The sequence below is a fragment of the Protopterus annectens genome, chromosome 2.part0 (assembly GCF_019279795.1).
Source record: "Protopterus annectens isolate FY-2018-M chromosome 2.part0, PAN1.0, whole genome shotgun sequence".
NCBI classification, from domain to species: domain Eukaryota; kingdom Metazoa; phylum Chordata; order Ceratodontiformes; family Protopteridae; genus Protopterus; species Protopterus annectens.
In genome coordinates this window covers 1,253,342,010-1,253,363,678 of record NC_056728.1, presented here as the reverse complement: position 1 = coordinate 1,253,363,678, position 21,669 = coordinate 1,253,342,010, and the positions used below count along the sequence as shown (strand labels likewise).

Sequence of the window (21,669 nt, the reverse complement as noted above, 5' to 3'; positions counted from 1 at the left end):
ATCCTTCTAAGTTGGGAACTGCTGAATGAAGGCTCAGTGTCTGTTATTCTAAAAGTGTATTAGTTCTAGGTTAAGGACTTGGGCTTCAGGCCAGTTATTTTACATTAAGAAGGTTTGTGGTCTGCACTCTTGTGGGAGGAGAGGCTAGATTCTGCCCTTCTGAGCTGGGAATTTCTGGTTAAAGGCTTATTGCGCATGCTTACTTGAACTGTTTCTTTCTGAAATCGGTACGCCTTGTTTGCTGTAGGATAGACTAGATTCCGGCCGGCTGGATCTAGCTTTGTTTGTATGAATTGTGCACTGACCCAAGCCGTCTTTTTTGGAGAAGGTTTCTCTGCACCCTAGTGGCAGGACTGTGCAGTTAGAACTTGCCTGATTGAAGACTGCTGGAACAGAGCCCAGTTTTAAGCTTTTTAACTGGTCAATTGGGTAAAGTGTTGTTTTGATTGTATCTGCTCTATTTTCTGGAAATATATATATATATATATATATATATATATATATATATATATATATATATATATATACTTCTTTCTCACCTTTCTGAACTAGTATAGTCCAGTTTTCATGTTATTGCTGAATCCAGGGTTGTGTTGCAAGTTTCTGTGTTGCCATACCTTACTTGGATAGAAGGAAGTTTCTCTTGTTCACCTGTGAGAGAGGGGAGCTTTGAGCAGGCTATCTGTCCCTGGAGGAGTGGTTTCAGCCCAGAAGTTGGTAGTTTATTGGCCTTTTTGGGCTAATTTTGATTGTATCTGTCTATTTTCTGAAAAAAAATGATATACTTATTTCCCACCTTTCTGAACTAGTATAGTACAGTTTTCAGGTTATTGCTGAATCCAGGGCTGTGTTACAAGTTTCTGTGTTGCCATTACCTTACCTGGATAGAAGGAAGTTTCTCTGTTCACCTGTGAGAGAGGGGAGCTTTGTGCAGCCTATCTGTGCCTGGAGAAGTGGTTTCAGCCCAGAATTTAGTAGTTTATTGGCCATTTTGGGATAATTTCTATCTTTCACTTCCCTGCTATAAAAACCTCATTTGCACAGTTTTTAAGTTTGTATTCCGCTCAGCAAGTGCCTTCCAGGTGTTCTGCAGAGTCTACAGCAGCAGACAGACAAAAGAGTGACTTTAGAGTGATTATCAGTTTTCTGCTTTTCTTGCTGTCTTAACTAATTCTGCCTAAAACACCAGTTTTTTTTTCTTAGCGAATCTGTGATTTAAAAAGTTTGTTATTGTACACAGCTCCGCACAGCTCCTCGTGGTGTTCTGCAGTGTGATACAAGCAACTGGTAGGCTACACACTCAAGTGCGCTAGCCGAATAAAAGCATTTACTGTGTTTCTGTACCTAATTTCTGCTACTTAAAAAAATATATATATCCTTGTTTCCCCGCCTTTACTGAACTAGAATAGTCCAGTCTTCAGGTATTGCTGATCTCTTGGCTGTGTCATAGTTCCTGTGTTGCCCATATCCTTATTTGGATAGGAGGAAGCTTCTTTGTTCACCAGTGAGAGTGGGGAGCTCTGAGCAGCCTATCTGTCCCTTGAGGAGTGGTTCCAGCCCAGTAACTTGTAGCTTATTGGCCGTTTTGGGCCATTTCCTATCTCTTTCTAACCCCCTGCTTTAAAGCCAGCTTTAGCGCGCTTTTGTGCTTGTAATTTAAAGTTTGTCCTGTTTCTTGCATTCACCTGTTAAGGCTACACACAAGTGCGCTAGCCTGTGTTACATATTTATTGCATTTTCCTGCTGCTTGTTGCAAAAAAGAAAAAAAAAATTATCCTCGTTTCCCGTCTTTCCTGACCTAGAGTAGTCCAAATACAGGCTTTGCTGTATTCTGGACTTTTGGAAAGTTCCTGTGTTGCCCATTTCTTTTCTTGGATAAAGGGAGGCTTCTTTGTTCACCAGTGGCAGTGGGGAGCTTAGAGCAGCCTATCTATCCCTGGAGGAGTGTTCCCAGCACAAGAATCTGGTAGTCTATTGGCCGTTTTGGGCCAATTTCTAGCTCTTTCAAGTCGCCCCCTGTATAAAACTCGCTTTAGCGTAGCTTTGCACGATTTTGCGCATCGAGCAACACCGCTTAATTGGGTTTAGACCATTCTCGGCTCCACAAAGTCTGCTCTTCACTTTTTCTATTAGAACTGATCTAGTTCTCATAATAAACACCCTATTCCTACTCTAAAGCCTGGCACTTGCTTGCTAAAGCAATTATATAAGTCAGCACTAAATAATTAAAAGCACTACACCCTCACAAACTCCCCTTGAGTACCTTGTTCCCCATTGGCCCTTTTTTCAATTATAAAGGAATTCCCACTACTACTCTAGCATGTCCAAAGGTCAGTTGTCAATCTCCTCTCCGGTCCAGCTGGTGAATCTTGGAATCTTGAGGCAATGTTACAACTGCCTCATATACACAGACAATCCTCTCCTCCTCCCAACAAATTCCAACACATGTGAGAGATGCAACCATTTAGCCAAACTGGAGGCTAAGCTCTCTCAACTCAGTACTAGCGTAACCAATCAGGAGGAAAAGGAAACCACACTCACTACAATTCCAGTCTCACATAGACCTACCACGACAGCAAACCAAACACATAAACACACAAAAACATACTCGGAGGCTCTAAATAAAAATCTGCTTAAGCAGAGACCTCCAAAGCAGACACCAAAGCAACCGCTACCCCAAAACAAAACACGTGCAACACATAGCTCACAAAGCCAGTGTGCCGAACAGTCACAGCCCTTAAGGCTAAACAACACACCTGATACACTTGTAATAGGTGACTCTATCGTCAGGTGCACTGACGTCCCGCTCACCAGGCTGAACAAGGAGAAGGTCACGGTGAGCTGCCTGTCGGGCGCTAGGATCCGCCACATAACATGAGCACTCAGGTTACTCCAAGGCAAGTACAAATATGACTCTGTCATTGTCCATGCTGGTGTGAATGACCTGAGACATACCTCCCTGGACTACATGAAGAGAGACAGAGGAGCTCTCTGAGCATGTAGCCCAGGCTGGTATGACCCTGACCTTGAGTAGCAACTTACCCTCACCAAGAATGATGCCACAATATGAAGACAAGATCATCAATTTCAACAACTGGCTTAAGTATTGGTGTCATTCAAAGGGGATCCAATGCCTGTCAGCCTGGGATGACATGCTCGACAAGCCGCGATGCTTCGCTAGGGACGGCTTGCACTTGTCACCCCTGGGCTTTCGGATAATGGCAAAGGCTCTTGCCACCCCCATAGTGCCTTTTTTAGGCAAGGCTCAAAAGACAAACCCACCTCCACAGGTATCACAAGGGATAAGAAACTAAGAGTAATGCTACTCAATGCCAGAAGTCTAAACCTCAAGATGCATGCACTCAAAACTCTCCTTAGCATGGAGAACGATATCTGTGCAGTAACAGAAACCTGGTTCAAGGCTCCCGAGAGCACCCCAGCACTACCAGGTTATACCTCATACCATGTTTTTCGGCCCCAAAACTTGGACCGAACCACAAAAGGAGGGGAGTATCAATATTCACAAAGATACCCACACCTCCAGGTTGGTGGCACAGCACGAAGCATCAGAGACTATCCATGTGCAACTAACAGTGGGTAAAACTGCCTTCCAGTTTATAGCCTGCTACAGACCACCCTCCCAAACCCAGGAACCCCACTCGGCCTTCCTGAGAACACTGGAAAATATGAAGGTCTCTCCAAACACCATTATATTGGGCGACTTCAACTACCCAAACATAGACTGGGAGCATTACTCTAGCTCCAACACCCTAGCCCAAAGGTTCCTAGAATTTATAAACTCATATGCTATGGAACAGCTTGTTACCACTCCCACAAGAGGGGAAAAAATACTGGACCTGATCATCACCAACATGGGGACGCTATGCTCCAGACCAGAAGTGTATCCCTCACTGGTAAGATCAGACCATAAACTAATCTCACTAGATATTCACATCCCGACCTCAGCCCCTGCCCAGAAAACCACAGTGAAAAACTTCTCTAAAGCAAATTTCACACTCCTCACAACCAAGGTGGAATCCTTCAAAGCCACCGGGCCTGTGGAAAATACGGCCCAGACCGCAGAATCCTTTATAAACGCATTCTATGAACACCTTCAGGAATGCATGGATCATGGAATCCCAAACAAAACCAAGACCCAATCTTCCAAAGGCAGGCGTCCTGTCTGGTGGACCCCAGCCATAAACGAACTATACAATAGAAGGAGGAAGCTACTACATATAATAGAGCAAAATCTCAAAAAGGGAAGGCATCTCTGATCAATATTAGCAAAAAACTACGGGCACTCATAAAATCGTCCAAGGCCAGCTTCGAGAGAAAAACTGCACAGGACACCAAGGATAATCACAAGGCTTTCTTTAGTTATGTTAGAAACCTGGGTGGGAATTCCCAGATATGCTCAGAATTAGTCCAAAATGACAAAAAAATACACCGAACCCACAGACATTGCCAACATCCGAGCTGACAGGTTCAGCGCAAACTCCCCCCCCCCATTCCCCACCAAAAGGGCAAATATCTATCCCAGCAGAGTGCTGCCCCCCAGACATCTCAGATGCTCAGGTAAGAGCCGCCCTCTCCAAAGCAAAAAACACAGCATCAATGGGACCAGACGGTGTCCCGGGCTGCGTCCTACATGAACTCCAAGAAGAACTAAACCCAAACATAAAACTACTGTTCAATCTCAGCCTTACTACAGGATATGTACCCAAAGAGTGGCGTACAGCAACAGTGGTCGCTCTCCACAAAGGTGGTGCCTGAACGGATCCTGGAAACTATCGCCCCATAAGCCTGACTAGCTTGGTCTGCAAAGCTATGGAAAGGATCATCATGGGCCTCATAAATAAAGATATTGGGGACCTACGGACACTGGATCCTACCCAGTTCGGCTTTGTTAAGGGCAGATCCTGCCTCTTAAACCTGGTCGATTTCTTTGAAACCGTCACCAAGGCCATTGACGAGGGGAAGGTGGTCCACACAGCCTACCTGGACCTCGCAAAAGCCTTCGATACAATACCCCACTCGGGCATTATAGATAAGCTCACCAGCTTAAACATAAACCCCAATGTCACTCGATGGGTTGCAAACTGGCTCAAGGACAGAACCCACATGGTTAGAATTGCTGGAGCCATGTCAGATTCCAAACCAGTTACAAGTGGCGTCCCACAAGGCTCAGTCCTGGGACCTCTCTTGTTCGGTATATATTTCTCGGAGGTAGAGGCCAACATGGAAGGACTGTGGCTGACCAAGTTTGCAGATGACTGCAAACTGGGCGCCATAATCGACTCTCCAGCCGACACAAGCATTCTACAAAAGGGCCTCATAGAAACAGACAACTGGTGCCAGAGCCATGGCCTCAAGCTAAATGCCAAAAAGTGTATAGTCATCCCCTTTGGCAAAAACAAAGTGCCCACAAATTACCACATAGATGGTAATCCATTAAGTATGGAAGAAGTAATTAGGGACCTGGGGACCCAAGTTGATAGCAATCTCTCATTCGACAACCACGTGGCGAAAGTGGTTAGAAAAAATTTTATATAGCCCACCTAATCATGAAGGGATTCACATCTAGATCAGGGGAGGTCATCGTGCCTCTTTACTCATCCCTCATCAGGCCCATAATTGAGTACAATGCCCCTTTTGGGATGTACCTTACCAGACACCTGCAGCAACTGGAAAGACCCCAAACGTTCCTCACCAAGAGGATCAAAGGGCTCAAACAGGTGCCATATGCTGCCCGGTTAAAGAAAAGTACAGTTTTGTACCTACCATAAATGTAGATGTTCGAGGATTCCCTTGCTGCAGTCCTGACTATTGGGTATAGTCCGCGTCCCAGTCGGCCCGAATACCAGAGTATAAGGCTGACGTCGGTCATGGCGCCTTAGACTGACGTCAGTACGTCAGGGTACTAATGCGCATGACCGACGTCATTTCCTCAGTCTTTTCTTGCCCCAGATGTCAGAAGACCCAAAAAGACAAGTCCCAAAAACAACCTGCACCAAAAAACATGTACAATATATACAGCAATATATACAAAAATATAAGCATGTAAACTCACCTACACAACCACCCTGAAACACAGAGGGAAGGAGGGAGGGTAAATTGGACTGCAGCAAGGGAATCCTCGAACATCTACATTTATGGTAGGTACAAAACTGTACTATGTTCTTCGCCTTCCCTTGCTGCAGTCCTGACTATTGGGTAGAATCCCAAAGCAGAGGTAAGGGAGGCTGGCAAATTATAAAGTAGCAGGAGCTGACAACATGCCTTGTAAAACAGCTGTGGCAAAACCAGCCCTAGTCTTAGAGTATATAGGCAGGTGATAATGCCTAGAGAAAGTATGCACTGAACTCCAAGTAGCTGCTTCCAGAATATCCTTAGTTGCCACCCCTTAGAAATGCTGTTGAAGTGGCAGTAGCCCTAGTGGAATGAGGCCTAATCCCAGCTGGAACCTCTTTGCCATGATGGGAATAACAAAATGCAATGCAAAACCAATCCACCTAGAAATAGTTTGTTTTGACACAGGCTTGCCCTGTGAACTCAAAGCAAAAGAAACAAGTAACTGCTGAGACTGCCTAAAATCTTTAGTCCTGCTCAAATAATAACGCAATTGCCTGTGTACATCTAAAGTGTGCAAAATCTTTTCCCTTTATTTTGAGGATCTGCAAAAACGTAGGCAAATGAATAGTTTGGTTTAAAGCCACACTAGAAACCACCTTAGGCATAAAGGAAGGATTAGTACGTAATGAAACCCTGTCCTTATGGAAAACCAAAAAGGGCTCTACTGCCATAAGGGCCTGCAACTCAGACACCCTTCTTGCAGAAGTAATAGCCAACAGAAAAGCAGTCTTCCATGACAAATATTTCAATTCAGCAGTAGCTGCAGGCTCAAAAGGTTGTAGAGTAAGTTTTTCCAACACAAAATTGAGATCCCAAGCAGGAGTAGGAGCTCTACGTGGGGGTCTTATATTCTTTGCCCTCTAAGAAACTGCTTGAACAAAGGATGCGAAAACAAAGGTGGGTCACAATCATAGTGAGCTGAAATTGCTGCAGCATGAATCTTTATGGAAGAGAAGGACAAACCTTTGTCCAATAATTCAGTAAGATATTGAAGAGCCACACTCAAATTAGGCTCTGAAATCTCCAAATTCTTTGCTGTACTCCAAAATAAAAATCTCTTCCATTTTTCTGTACACTCTCCTAGTACTAGGCCTTCTAGCTTCCATAATCACATTTAAAACTTGTTGAGGAAGCTGAGACCTGCTGTGCTTCAACCCAGAATATGCCAAGCTGTGAGATGAAGAGATTGAAGCTTGACATTGAGCAGATGACCGTCCTTCTGAGATAACAGATGAGGAATCAGAGGTAAAGGCCATGGAGGCTTCTTTACAAGACTCCTTAGAAGTGGGTACCAGTGTTGTCGAGGCCAATCTGGAGCTATCAAAATCATCCTTGGCCTGTCTTGTCTGACCTTTAATAATACCTTTGGAAGAAGAGGCAGAGGTGGAAAGGCATAGACATGAAGGTTTTTCCAACTGAAAGACAGAGCATCCACTTTCCAAGCTGTGTGATGAAACCCCTTTGTGCAATACTTTGGCAGCTGGTGGTTTAGTGGAGAAGCGAACAGATCTATGTCTGGAGTTCCCCATGACACTGTCAATGTCTGAAATACATGAAGATCCAGTTTCCACTCGTGGGGATCCATGATTTGTCTGCTTAATACATCTGCTAGGGAGTTCTGTGCTCCTGGCAGAAACCTTGCCTGAAGAGTCAGTTGCAGGCTTAACGCAGTCTCCCATAAAATCATTGCTTGCCTGCATAGAGGATAAGAATGTGTTCCCCCTTGCTTGTTGATGTACCACATGACAGTTGTGTTGTCTGTTAGAATCAACACCTGCCCTGGAAGAAGTAACTCCTTGAACGCCATCAATGCAAACTGGACTGCTAACATCTCCTTCATGTTGATATGTAGATGCTGTAGTCTGGCAGGCCACTTGTCTTGTATCCACTTTCCATTTAGATGAGCTCCCCAAGCAGTGTCCGAGGCATCTGTCGTTAAAATCTGACTCGCCTCTGGCCGGGTCACAGAGAGTCCCTTGTTTAGGTGACATTCCTGAGCCCACCACAAGAATTCCTTTTGAAGGCAAGGTATTATATGAATGACAGTGTCGAAATGTTGGCAGTGCTGTGTCCATACATTTTTGAGATACCATTGCAGCTTCCTCATATGCAGTTTGGCATTGGGAAGCACCAGAATACAAGATGCCATGAACCCTAATGCTTGAAGGACTGTCCTTGCAGTCAGCACGGACTGATGAGATAGTTGATGGAAGTAAAGTGACAGACTCTTTTGTTTGTCCGGGGTTAAAAAGGCCATCTGGGCTGCTGTATTCAGTCTCACACCCAGAAAGCACATGTCTTGAGAGGGTACTAGACTGGACTTTATTTCGTTCACAGAATACCCTAGGCATCTTAGCACTGCTATGACATATTCCAGATGCTGTAGAAGGTCTTCCTTTTCTTGAGCCAGAATCAGGCAGTCGTCCAAGTAAGGATAGATTTGAATGCCTTGAAGCCTGAAGTAAGCTATCACTGGAGCCAGAACCTTTGTGAATACTCTGGGCCCAGTAGATAAGCCAAAGGGCAATGCAGAGAACTGATAATGAAAATCTCCAGTTCGAAATCGCAGATACTTTCTGCAACTTAGCCTTATAGGCACATGAAGGTAGGCTTCCTTGAGATCCAAAGTTACCATCCAGTGATCCTTGCCCAGCAGAGGTAACAGTTGCTGTAACGTCAACATCTTGAACTTGGGAATGTCCAGATAAGTGTTGAGGATAGATAAATCCAAAATTGGTCTCCACGTGTTCCCCTTCTTTGGTACTAGGAACAGGCGAGAATAAAATCCGAAGCCCCTTTCTGATACAGGGACTGGCTGAATGGCCCCTATCTGGAGTAACTGAGAAACTTGCTTGTGAGCCTCTATTCTTTGAGGAGGAGGAACATCTGGCATGCCTTTGAAAGGGGGCATTGTGTGGAAATAAAATCTGTAACCGTGATGAATGATATCCAGCACCCATCTGTCTTGAGTGATTAAATCCCAATTTTCTTTGAAAAGAGACAATCTTCCTCCCAAAGGAGCTGCCAGACGAGAGTCCACTGGCAGCTGAAAAGGCAGGTCATTGGTTCTGCTTACGAAAGGACTGACCCCTGCCCTCACCAGAAGTCTGAGCAGGTGAACTGTCTGATCTAGGCCTAAACGAACCTTGAGCCCTGCCTCTACCACGTCTAGACCTACCCCTAGACTGGGAACCATAAGCAGGATATGTCCACCCCTTAGCAGGCCAATTTCTACTAAATTTCGGAGGCTGCACCTGCAAAAAATCTTTAACAGTCTGCATAGACTTAGCTTTGTCCTCCATTTTCTTTAAAACTGCTTCCACAGGCGGTCCAAACAACACATCAGACTGTAAAGGAGCATCCAAAATCCTGGTCTTAACATGCTCAGCTAAATTCTGATCCTTCAACCAGGCATGTCTGCGAAGAACAGAACTAGTAGCAGCCACCCTCGAGGAGGCCTGAACAGCATCAAAACCACACTGCAAAGAATGCTTACCCACTTGTTCAGACACATGAACCAAATCCAGCAATTCCTTACACTCAATACCTTCCGCCAAAGCATCCACCTTAGATTTCAATTGTGAAAGGAGATAATTCTGATATTTCAGCATATGAAACTGACAATTCAACGCCCTCATGGCTAGAGTGGAAGAAGTATAAACTTTCTTACCCCACCTATCCAAAGCCCTTGCCTCTTTATCAGAGGGTACAGGATTTTTAACCACAGAAGCTTTAACACCTTTAGGCCCCTGAGAAACAGTTTCTGGGTCCGCCCTGGGACTCTTAAACAAATACTTATGAGCTTCGGGCACCCTATAATACCTATCAGGCTTAACAGGAGCAGGAGGCAAGGAGTCAGGGTTCAGGGAAGCCTCTGCAAAAACATCCTCCACCACATTCAACACAGGAGGAATAGCTAAGGGTCTATGCTGGGGTAAAAACAAGAATTCCCTAAGCCTTTTCCTGGAATCAGAGTAATCCTGGCCTTCCCATTTAAAGTGCTCCCTCATAGAGTGAAGAGTCTCTGAAAATGAAAAATCCTCAGGAGGAGAGGCTGTAGGAGTGGAATCATCCACATCAGAATCAGAATAAGCAGGAAACTCTTGCAAGTCTTCCACAGAAGACTCTGAAGCCTGTGAACACTGTTCAAAACTATCAAACTCCTGTTCCACCCTAGGCCTCTTATCAGGCGGGGGCATAGAACCTCTAATCAGAGTAATCAAATCTTCTGCCATTTTAAGCATATGTTTCTTAGGCACAGAGCCCGAAATGCTAGGAGAAGCCCCCACAGAAGCTGAACTTGGCCTACCTCTAAAAGAAGCTTTGGCAACAGAAGGAGAGGCCCTAACTACCTTGGGAAGAGAGGGAAGAACAGTTACCTGAGAAGCCCCTCAGCCTGGCCTACCTCCTGAGAGGGCACATCCTGTAACAGTAAAGTATCTGCCTGAGACTCCATAGAGACTCCTGGCAAAACCTCTGGCTCCCCTGAGCCTTCTAAAGAACCGACGTCCGGGACTGCGGTTCCTCACCCCTAGGCTTCACTGTTTTGTCCCTGCGCCTCTTGGAGGAAGGGGGGGGCGGAGCACCCGGCGGCATATTATAATTGCAACGCTTCCCAAACACTAACCTAGCACAATCAAGCCTCCTCTTAATAGTGCGCTTGTTAAATCTAGCACAAGAGCGGCAACCAACAACGCCGTGCTCAGGCCCTAAACAAGGTATACACAATGTATGATAATCCCTATGCGGTATCTGCTTCCCACAAGAAATACAGTTATTCACTTTTTCTGACATCCGGTTAAATACTGAGGCAAGAAAACCAAAATGTTCCAACGGGTTACTTAGCCAACTCTGTTTCGGTCTGAAACTCCGGTTTCGGAAAATCTCAGAACGCCAACCTGCACTCGCAAAATTGCTTCTGCATCGGACCATGCGGCAAAAAAGACTGAGGAAATGACGTCGGTCATGCGCATTAGTACCCTGACGTACTGACGTCAGTCTAAGGCGCCATGACCGACGTCAGCCTTATACTCTGGTATTCGGGCCGACTGGGACGCGGACTATACCCAATAGTCAGGACTGCAGCAAGGGAAGACGAAGAACATCTCCAGCTCTACTCAGTGGCATACCGCCTGCTCAGAGGCTATCTGTGCCTGATGTATAAAGCCATGTCCAACCCGGAATTAATGGACATGCTGCACCTCAGAAAATCCAAATCCCATCGAGCTACGCTGAGAGACTTGAACCTCAGCAGTGAAATAAATAGGACATGCTGGAGGGACAGATTCATAACCCAGAGGCTCCCTTCACTCTGGAATAAAATCCCAGTCCAGGTTAGGCAGAGTCCCTCATTGACTCTCTTCAAGAGGAATCTTGATGAATGGATGGGAGATCGTAGATTTACTCCAGGTATCACTTCTGTGTCATTGTTAGACAGATGCAGAGTATACTAACCTCGAAAAAGGGCACAGCAAAATTCATTTTAAAATGGGTGGCGAAAGCCAAACACACTCTGGCTAGGCTTGTAAATGCCCTAGGGCAGATAGCCTCCTATGAACCTAAATGACCTGATGGGGTGCTGCCATGAATGACTATTTTACAATGAACATTTTTACCTTGATGTTATCATTTTAATGGGACAAATATTAAACTGTGGTAAGAAGGTAATCTGCTCGCTCGCTCTCTTCACTGGTGTACATACGCGGAGTGTTTTGAAATTTCCTAGTAGCTAGGTGGCAGCAATTTAGTATGTACAAATAAAATACCTTTATAAACAGAAGAACCTTAACATGTATGCGCTTATGATTGATGCGCAGAAAGCTTTTGATAGGGTTGATATAAACTTTTTGTTTGAAATTTTACCATATTTTACAACCAGAAATGGAACACGTCAGGGTTGTCCTCGGTCTCCTTTATTATTTAATATATATGTTGAACCTTTATTCCTATACATTAAACAGAATATATACCACAATGCCCCACTAGTTACGGAACAAAAATATCAATGGCAGTATTTGCAGATGACCTGAATATTTATTGTACAACTCCACTCTCAGACACTAAAAAGATACTAAAAGCAATAACGAACTTTTCAGAAGTTTCCAACTAAAAAAATTATCTAAAAAAAAGTACAGTTTTGTACCTACCATAAATGTAGATGTTCGAAGATCCACATTGCTGCAGTCCTTACACTTGGGTAGTCCGCTGTCCTCGGTCGGCCCGAATATCAAAGTATTAGGCTGACGTCGGTGAAGGCGCTTAAGACTGACATCAGGACGTCAGGGTACAAATGCGCATGACCGACGTCATATCCTCAGTCTTTTCTTGCCCCAGATGTCAGAAGACCCTAAACAGAAAGGTCAAAACCAAAAGACAGCAAAAACCAACCAACCACCCTTGCACTAATCATATGTACAATATATACAATATCCACAATATTTACAACTCAACCCACACAACCGCCTCTAAGTACAGAGGGCAAGGAGGGAGGAATTGGACTGCAGCAATGTGGATCTTCGAACATCTACATTTATGGTAGGTACAAAACTGTACTATGTTCTTCATCTCACATTGCTTCAGTCCTTACACTTGGGTAGAATCCCAAAGCAGAGATAAGGGAGGATGGCAAAACTATAAAGCAGTAGGAGCTGCCAAAATGCCCTGTAAAATTGCAGTGGCAAAACCAGCCCTGGATTTAGAGTAAAGTGGAAGGTGATAATGCTTAGAGAAAGTATGCACTGAACTCCAAGTAGCTGCCTCCAAAATATCCTTAGTTGCCACCCCCCTTAAAAAAGCTGTAGAAGTGGCAGTAGCCCTAGTGGAATGAGGCCTAATCCCAGCTGGAATCTCCTTACCATGATGGGAATAACAGAAAGCAATACAAAACCCAATCCACTTAGAAATAGTTTGTTTTGACACAGGCTTGCCCTGAGAACCCAAAGCAAATGAAACAAATAACTGCTGAGACTGCCTGAACCCTTTAGTTCTGCTCAAATAATATCGCAACTGCCTGTGTACATCCAAAGTGTGCAAAATCTTTTCCCTTTTTTTTGGGGGTTGCATAAAAAATAGGGAAAAGAATAGTTTTGGTTTAAAGCCACACTAGAAACCACTTTAGGCATAAAGGATACCCTATCCTTATGGAAAATTAAGAAAGGCTCAACCGCCATAAGGGCCTGTAATTCAGAAACCCTTCTTGCAGAGGTAATGGCCAACAAAAAAGCAGTCTTCCATGATAAATATTTCAACTCGGCAGTAGCTGCAGGCTCAAAAGGTTGTAGAGTGAGTTTCTCCAACACAAAATTGAGATCCCAAGCAGGAGTAGGAGCTCTCATTGGGGTCTTATATTCTTTGCCCCTCTAAGGAATTGTTTAAACAAAGGATGAGAAAACAATGGTGGGTCACAGTCATAGTGAGCAGAAATTGCTGCAGCATGAACCTTAATAGAAGAGAAGGACAAACCTTTGTCCAGTAACTCCGAAGATATTGAAGAGCCACACTTAAATTAGGCTCAGAAACATCAAATTCTTTTGCTGTACTCCAAAATAAAAATCTCTTCCATTTATCTGCACACTTTCCTTGTACTAGGCCTTCTGGCCTCCAAAATAACATTCAAAACTTGCTGTGGAAGCTGAGACCCTCCAGGGTTCAAAACAGAATATGCCAGGCTGTTAGGTGAAGAGAGTGAAGTTTGACATTGAGTAAATGACTGTTCTCCTGAGACAGCAGGTGTGGAATCAAGGTAAAGGCCATGGAGGCTCCTACCAGACTTCTCAGTAATGGGTACCAGTGCTGTCGAGGCCAATATGGAGCTATTAAAATCATCTTTGGCTTGTCCTGTCTGACCTTCAGGAGTACCTTTGGGAGGAGAGGCAGAGGTGGAAAGGCATACACATGAAGATTGCTCCAATTGAATGAAAGAGCATCCACTTTCCAAGCTGTGGGATGAAACCTTTTTGTGCAAAACTTTGGCAGCTGGTAGTTTAGTGGAGAAGCGAACAGATCTATGTCTGGAGTTCCCCATAACACTGTCAATTTCTGAAATACATGAGGATCCAATTTCCACTCGTGGGGATCCATAATTTGTCTGCTCAACACATCTGCTAAGGAGTTCTGTGCTCCCGGCAGAAACCTTGCCTGAAGATTTAGCTGTAAACAGAGCCGTCTCCCACAAAATCATTGCTTGTCTGCATAGAGGATAAGAATGTGTTCCCCCTTGCTTGTTGATGTACCACATGACAGTTGTGTTGTCTGTTAGAACCAACACCTGCCCTGGACAAAGTAAATCCTTGAAAGCTATTAATGCAAATTGGACTGCTAACATCTCCTTCAAGTTGATATGTAGATGTTGAAGTCTGGCAGGCCACGTGTCTTGTACCCACTTTCCATTTAGATGAGCTCCCCAAGCTTTGTCTGAGGCATCTGTCGTTAGAATCTGACTCGCCTCTGGCCGGGTCACAGAGAGTCCCTTGTTTAGGTGACATTCCTGAGCCCACCACAAAAATTCCTTTTGAATGCAAGGTATTATCTGAATGACAGTGTCCATATCTTGGCAGTGCTGTGTCCATACATTTTTGAGATACCATTGTAGCTTCCTCATATGCAGTTTGGCATTGGGAAGCACCAGAATACAAGATGCCATGAACCCCAAGGCTTGAAGGACTGTCCTTGCAGTCAGCCTGGACTGATGAGACAATTGATGGAAGTAAAGAGAAAGATTCTTTTGTTTGTCCGGGGTCAAAAAGGCCATCTGGGATGCTGTATTCAGTCTCACACCCAGAAAGCACATGTCCTGAGAGGGTACTAGACTGGACTTTATTTCGTTCACAGAATACCCCAGGCATCTTAGCACTGCTATCACATATTGTAGATGAAGAAGTTCGTCCTTTCCTTGGGCCAGAATCAGGCAATCGTCCAAATAAGGGTAAATCTGTATTCCTCTTAGCCTGAAGAAAGCTATCACTGGAGCCAGAACCTTCGTGAACACTCTGGGCGCAGTAGATAAGCCAAAGGGCAATGCAGAGAACTGATAATGAGAAGTCCCAGCCCGAAAACGCAGATACTTCCTGCAACTTAGCCTGATAGGAACATGAAGGTAAGCCTCCTTGAGATCCAGAGTCACCATCCAGTGATCTTTGCCCAGCAGAGGTAAAAGCTGTTGTAACGTCAACATTTTGAACTTGGGAATGTCCAGATAAGTGTTGAGGATGGATAAATCCAAAATTGGTCTCCACGAGTTCCCCTTCTTTGGTACTAGGAAAGTACAGTTTTGTACCTACCATAAATGTAGATGTCCGAACTGGATAGCATCTGCAGTCATAACAAGTGGGTTGTCCTGTCGTCAGGCAGCCCTGCAGTCGGCCGGATTCCAAAGTCCGGGTCCGGCTTCGGCTGATGTCGCACTCCACCCGACGTCATCTCTGTTGGTCTTCGGTTATAAAAGCATCAGCCGACGCCATTTTCCTCAGTGTTTCTTGCCCCAGATGCCAGTAGCCCTCTTGCAGGGTAAAATTTGGATAGATGCCAATGTTTCCAAATAGATAGAGGTAAACACAACAATAAGCATATATGTACATATATACAAACAAATACACCATAAAAGACTCCCCCCCGACAGCTAGCTATTAGGAGGGTAAACACCCTAGGAGTACCACAGAGGGAAGGAGGGAGGGTAATCCTGACTGCAGATGCTATCCAGTTCGGACATCTACATTTATGGTAGGTACAAAACTGTACTATGTCCTTCATGGATGCATCTGCAGTCATAACAAGTGGGTAGAATACCATAGCCAACTAGGGAGGAGGATAAAGGTAGATTATGGTGTGTTTAGGATCCCTTGCAGTACAGCAGTGGCAAACCCTGCTCGGGATCTGGAATAAAGAGGCAAATTATAATGCTTGGCAAATGTATGCACGGAGGTCCAAGTAGCCGCCTCAATAATGTCTTTGGTTGCCACTCGTAAGAAGGCTGTGGTAGTGGCTGTTGCCCTTGTAGAATGAGGTCTTATGTTCTGTGGAATTGGTTTTCCATGGAAGGAGTAACAGTATCGTATGCAATTTCCTATCCATTTGGAGATTGTCCGTTTGGAAATAGCTTTTCCTTCCCTTCCTGTTGCATAGGCTACAAAAGTTGGTCAGTCTTTCTGCTATTTTTGTTCTGTCCAAGTAGTAGCGTAGCTGTCTATGTACATCCAAGGTATGCAGTATTCTTTCCCTCTGTTTTGTGGGTTGGGAAAGAAGGTAGGTAGGTGGATTGCCTGGTTTAAAGATACTCTGGATACCACCTTAGGCATAAATGTAGGATTAGTCCTCAAGGACACTCTATCTTGGTGGAAGATTAGGAAGGGTTGCACTGCCATTAAGGCCTGTAGTTCTGAAACCCTCCTTGCTGAAGTAATTGCCAGTAGGAAAGCAGTTTTCCATGACAGGTGTTGTAGGTCTGCTGTTGCTGCTGGTTCAAAGGGTGCTAGTGTCAACTTTTCTAGCACAAAGTTTAAGTCCCAAGCTGGTAGTGGTGGTTTCCTTGGAGGTTTTACATTCTTGATTCCTCTGAGGAACTGCCTGAGCAAAGGGTGCGAAAAAACAGGTGGATCAAAGCTGTATTCTGCTGAAATAGCTGATGCATGTATCTTGATGGAGGAGTAGGACAGGCCTGAATGAAGAAGTTCGGCCAGATACTCCAGAATGTTAGGCATATCTATGTTTGACACATCTTTTCCTCCTTCGGTACTCCAAATGACAAACCTTTTCCATTTTCCAGCATAGTTCTTTCTTGTTGAAGGTCTGCGTGCTTCAAGAATAATGTCTTTAACTCTTTGGGAAAGTTCTGGATTAGCTGCTGCTATGTGATGTTCCATGCAGTCAGTTGCAGCGTTTTTAGGTTTGGATGTATGATGCTGTAGTTGTTCTGAGTTAACATCAAAGGCATCAGGGGTATTGGCCACATGTTGTTCCGAGACATGCTCTTCAGTAGTGGGTACCAGTGTTGTCTTGGCCAGTTTGGGGCTATCAGGATTATCCTTGGACGTTCTTCCTTGATTTTTAGTAGTACCTTGTGTATCAAAGGAAGAGGTGGGAATGCATATGCTGTTAGGCCTTTCCAGTTGAAGGAGAGTGAGTCCACTTTCCATGCTAGTGGGTGGAATGTCCTTGTGCAGAATTTTTTGAGCTGGTGATTGAGAGGTGATGCGAATAGGTCTGTGGCATTCCCCATTTCTTTGAGATGGTCTTGAAGATGTCCGGGTGCAGCTTCCATTCGTGGGCATCCGAAGTGGTTCTGCTTAGTATGTCTGCTAGAGTATTGTCTTTCCCCGGTACAAATATTGCCTGTAACTGAATGTTGTAGCTGAGTGCCAGGGTCCACAGCCCCAAGGTCATTCTGCATAGGGGGTATGAATGAGTGCCTCCCTGTTTGTTGATGTACCACATGACTGTGGTGTTGTCTGTCCTTATCATCAACTGGCCCTCTTTGAGGAATGGTTTGAACTTTTGGATTGCCAGTTTTACTGCCAGCATTTCTTTTAGATTGATGTGCAGGTGAAGTTGATCCTGTGTCCACAATCCTTGCACGCATTTGTCTAGCATGTGGGCCCCCCATCCTAGGTCTGAAGCGTCTGTTGTGATGGTCTGGCTTGGTTGACATCTGCGGAAGGGCAGGCCTGAGCCCACCATAGGAACTCCTGTTTTAAGCATGGAATTAGTGGGATTTCTGTTTCTAGACTGTGTCTGTGTTGGGACCATAAATTCTTTAGGTACCACTGTAGTTTTCTCATATGTAGTCTGGCAAATGGGACCAAGATTATGCATGATGCCATGAAGCCCAAGGCCTGTAGAAATTTTCTTGCTGTTAACTTGTTCAGTTTTGTTAGTGCCAAGAAGTAAAGAGGAAGTTCTTTTTGTTTTTCTGTAGTCAGGAATGCCATTTGTTGTACTGTGTCCAATTCCGCGCCCAAGAATGTCCTTGTTTGGGATGGTATCAGCCTTGACTTTTGTAAATTGACTGTGTATCCCAGTCCTTGTAGCAAGTAAAAGACCCTTTGTAAATCTGTTGTCAGCTTGCTTTTGTTGTCCCCTTGTAGCAGGCAGTCGTCCAGGTATGGGTAAATTTGAATTCCTGTAGTCTGCAATGGGCGATTACTGATGCCAGGCATTTTGTGAATACTCTGGGCAGTAGATAAGCCAAAGGGCAATGCTGAGAATTGATAGTGCTCTGATCCTGCAAGAAATCTGAGGTATCTTCTGCAGATTGGTCGAATGGGGACGTGCAGGTATGCCTCCTTGAGATCTAGAGTTACCAGCCAAGACTCCTTGCCCAGCATGGGAAGAAGTTGCTGTAGGGTCAGCATTTTGAATTTTGGGACAATGATGTATGTATTTAAGGTGGACAGGTCGAGAATTGGTCTCCAACTTTTTCCTTTCTTGGAACTAGGAATAGTCTGGAGTAGAACCCTTTCCTTGTTCTGCTGTTGGCACTCTTTCCACAGCTCTCATGTTTGCTAACTCCATTATCTGGCGTAGAGCCTCTGTTTTTGATTTGGAGGTAGATTTGGCATTCCTCTTTTGACTGGTAAAGTGTGGAAGTGAAACCGGTAACCTTGATCTATGGTTTGTAAAATCCACTTGTCTTTTGTTATGTAGTGCCAGTTCTTTGAAAATAAGGTTAACTTTCCGCCTAGAGGAGCTGCTATTTGTTCCCTGGTAGGCGGATTTAGGATTAAGTCACTGTGGTTGTGCTGATGTAGTGGCAGTGGCTGTGTCTGTGCCTCTGTTGTTACCTTGCCACTGTCGTCCTCTGTAGGCACCTCCTCTGGATTGGTTTCTGCCTCTGGAACGTCTATTCCTGCCCCTTTGAAATTTTGTGGAGTCAGGAAAGGACCAATTTTGGCAGGCCAGTTCCTGCTAAACCTTGGGGTTGAACCTGCAAGAAATCTTTAACAGTTTGAACAGATTTTGCCTTTTCTTCCATTTTCTTCATAACCTGCTGGGCAGGTGTACCAAACAAACTTGTCTTGTCCATAGGAGCATCTAGCAACTTAGCTTTAACATGATCCGGTAAAGCTTGTTCCTTTAGCCATGCATGCCTTCTTATCACTGTGCCTGTCATGGCTGATCTAAATGAAGCCTCCAGTGCATCATAGCCACATTTTAAGGAATGGTTGCTAACCTGTTGTATGTTATTTACCATCTCTAATACATATTTCTTATCAAGAGATTCATCAGTAGTTAGTTTTTTTAGTTAACTGATCAAGCATAAACTCTTGGTATTGTATCATGTGAAACTGACAGTTTAAAGCTCTAGCTGAGAGAGTAGCTGAAGTGTAGACCTTTTACCCCATCTGTCTAGTGACCTTGCTTCCCTTTCAGAAGGAATAGGGTTTTAGCTGTGGTCGCTGCTACTGCCTTGGGACCCTGGGATATAGTTTCTGGGTCTGCAAGTGGGGCCTTGTAAAGGTGGTGATGAGTATCTGGCACCCTGTAAAATCTGTCTGGTTTGGCAGGGGCTGGGGTAAAGAATCTGGAGCGGAGCAAACATCATTGAAAGCATCATCCACCACAGAGAGAACAGGAGGTATAGCTAAGGGCCTGTGCTGTGGGAGGTGCAGAAAGGTCCTAAGTCTTTTCTGGAGTCTGAAAAATCCTGTTGCTGCCATTGGAACTGTTCTCGCATGGCATGCAAGGTTTCCCCAAAGGAGAATTCTTCTGGTGGGAAGCAGCTGGAATGGATTCTTCAGCATCAGAATCTTCAAAATTGGAGAAGGGAGCCTCAGGCTGGTCAGTTATGTCTGATTCATCAGCAGAATCATCAGAAGACACTGGCTCAGGCGGCTCTGCCCTAGGTCTCTTCTCTGGGGGCTGAGAGGCCCTGTCTGGGTGAGATTGAGATCCTCTAATTAAAGAAATTAAATCTTCTGCCAAAGAAAGCATTTGAGAACTAGAAGAGGGCCTGGATGAGGAGGGTTTAACAGGCACTGATTTAGTAGTCTTGGCTGCTTTAGCCCTGGCGAAGGCCTTAATGGACATGGCTGCTGGAGGCCTAGCAGCACCACGTGCTGGGGTAGAGACATCCAAGGGGATGGTGTCTGATAAGTCAGCCACCGTAGTGGGTAAAATTTCTGAGGTCGATTCAAGAATTGTAGCAGGGGCCTCAGTTGTAAGAATAGGTTCAGCTGTACTTTGAGCAGTTTTCTCGGTTTCGGCCGAAACAGAGACACTCGCGGTTTGCTTTGCCGTGGTTTCGGCCGAAACCGCGGACCGCGAGTGTCGGTCTTTATCTTTGCGTTTTTTGGAAGATTGGGTAGTCGGAGGATCCGACGGCATAATGTACGCAAAATCAGTACCGAAAAACTGTTCTGCAAACTCCGATCGACGCCTAAGCGTTCGTCGGTTGAAGGAGGCACAGGCCGAACAGGCTGCTACATCGTGGGCTGGGCCTAAACAAGGCAGACAGTAAGAGTGGAAATCTTTATGAGGTATTTGTTTCCCACAGGTTAAACAATTGTTAACTTTTTCTGACATCGGCTGAGGCAAGAAAGAGTCCCAACGGGTACTTAGCTTTAGAAGTCTTCAAGTAGTATTCGGTAGAAGTGAGCTCTGGATCCGACCGACCGGCACTTGCGAACAGCTTCTGCTTGAGCCACGCGGCAAGAAAGACTGGGGAAAATGGCGTCGGCTGATGCTTTTATACCCGAAGACCAACAGAGATGACGTCGGGTGGAGTGCGACATCAGCCGAAGCCGGACCCGGACTTTGGAATCCGGCCGACTGCAGGGCTGCCTGACGACAGGACAACCCACTTGTTATGACTGCAGATGCATCCATGAAGGACATCAGGCGAGAATAAAATCCTAGGCCCACTTCTGGCAGAGGGACCGGTTGTATGGCCCCTATTTGAAGCAGCAGAGAAATTTGTTTGTGAGCCTCTAGTCTTTGCTGAGGAGGAACGTCCGGCATGCCTTTGAAAGGAGGCAAGGTATGGAAATAAAACCTGTAACCGTGGTGTATGATATCCAATACCCATCTGTCTTGGGTAATCAAACTCCAATTTTCCTTGAAGAGTGCCAACCTTCCTCCCAAAGGTGCTGCCAGGCAAGAAGGATCTGGCAGCTGAAAAGGTAGGTCATTGGGCCTGTTTACGAAAGGACTGGCCCCTGCCCTCACCCGAAGATTGTGCAGGTGAACTCCCTGTTCTAGGTCTGAAGGAGCTCTGAGCTCTGCCCCTACCACGTCTAGATCTACCCCTAGACTGTGAATCATAAGAAGGGTACGTCCACCCCTTAAGCAGGCCAATTCCTACTAAACTTCGGAGGCTGAACCTGCAAAAAATCTTTAACAGCCTGCATAGACTTAGCCTTGTCTTCCATTTTCTTCAAGACTGACTCTACAGGCGAACCAAACAACACATCAGACTGTAAAGGAGCATCTAAAATCCTTGTCTTAACATGGTCAGATAAATTCTGATCCCTCAGCCAGGCGTGCCTGCGAAGAACTGACCCAGTAGCAGCCACCCTAGACGAGGCCTGTACAGCATCAAAACCA

General features: G+C 45.1%; 1 protein-coding gene across 3 annotated transcripts in view; it reads right to left on the bottom strand.

The window, feature by feature from the left end:
• Positions 1 to 21,669, bottom strand: part of FIP1L1 (factor interacting with PAPOLA and CPSF1) — a gene marked incomplete in the record, with an annotated part of 1,650,449 nt that overhangs the window by 903,406 nt on the left and 725,374 nt on the right.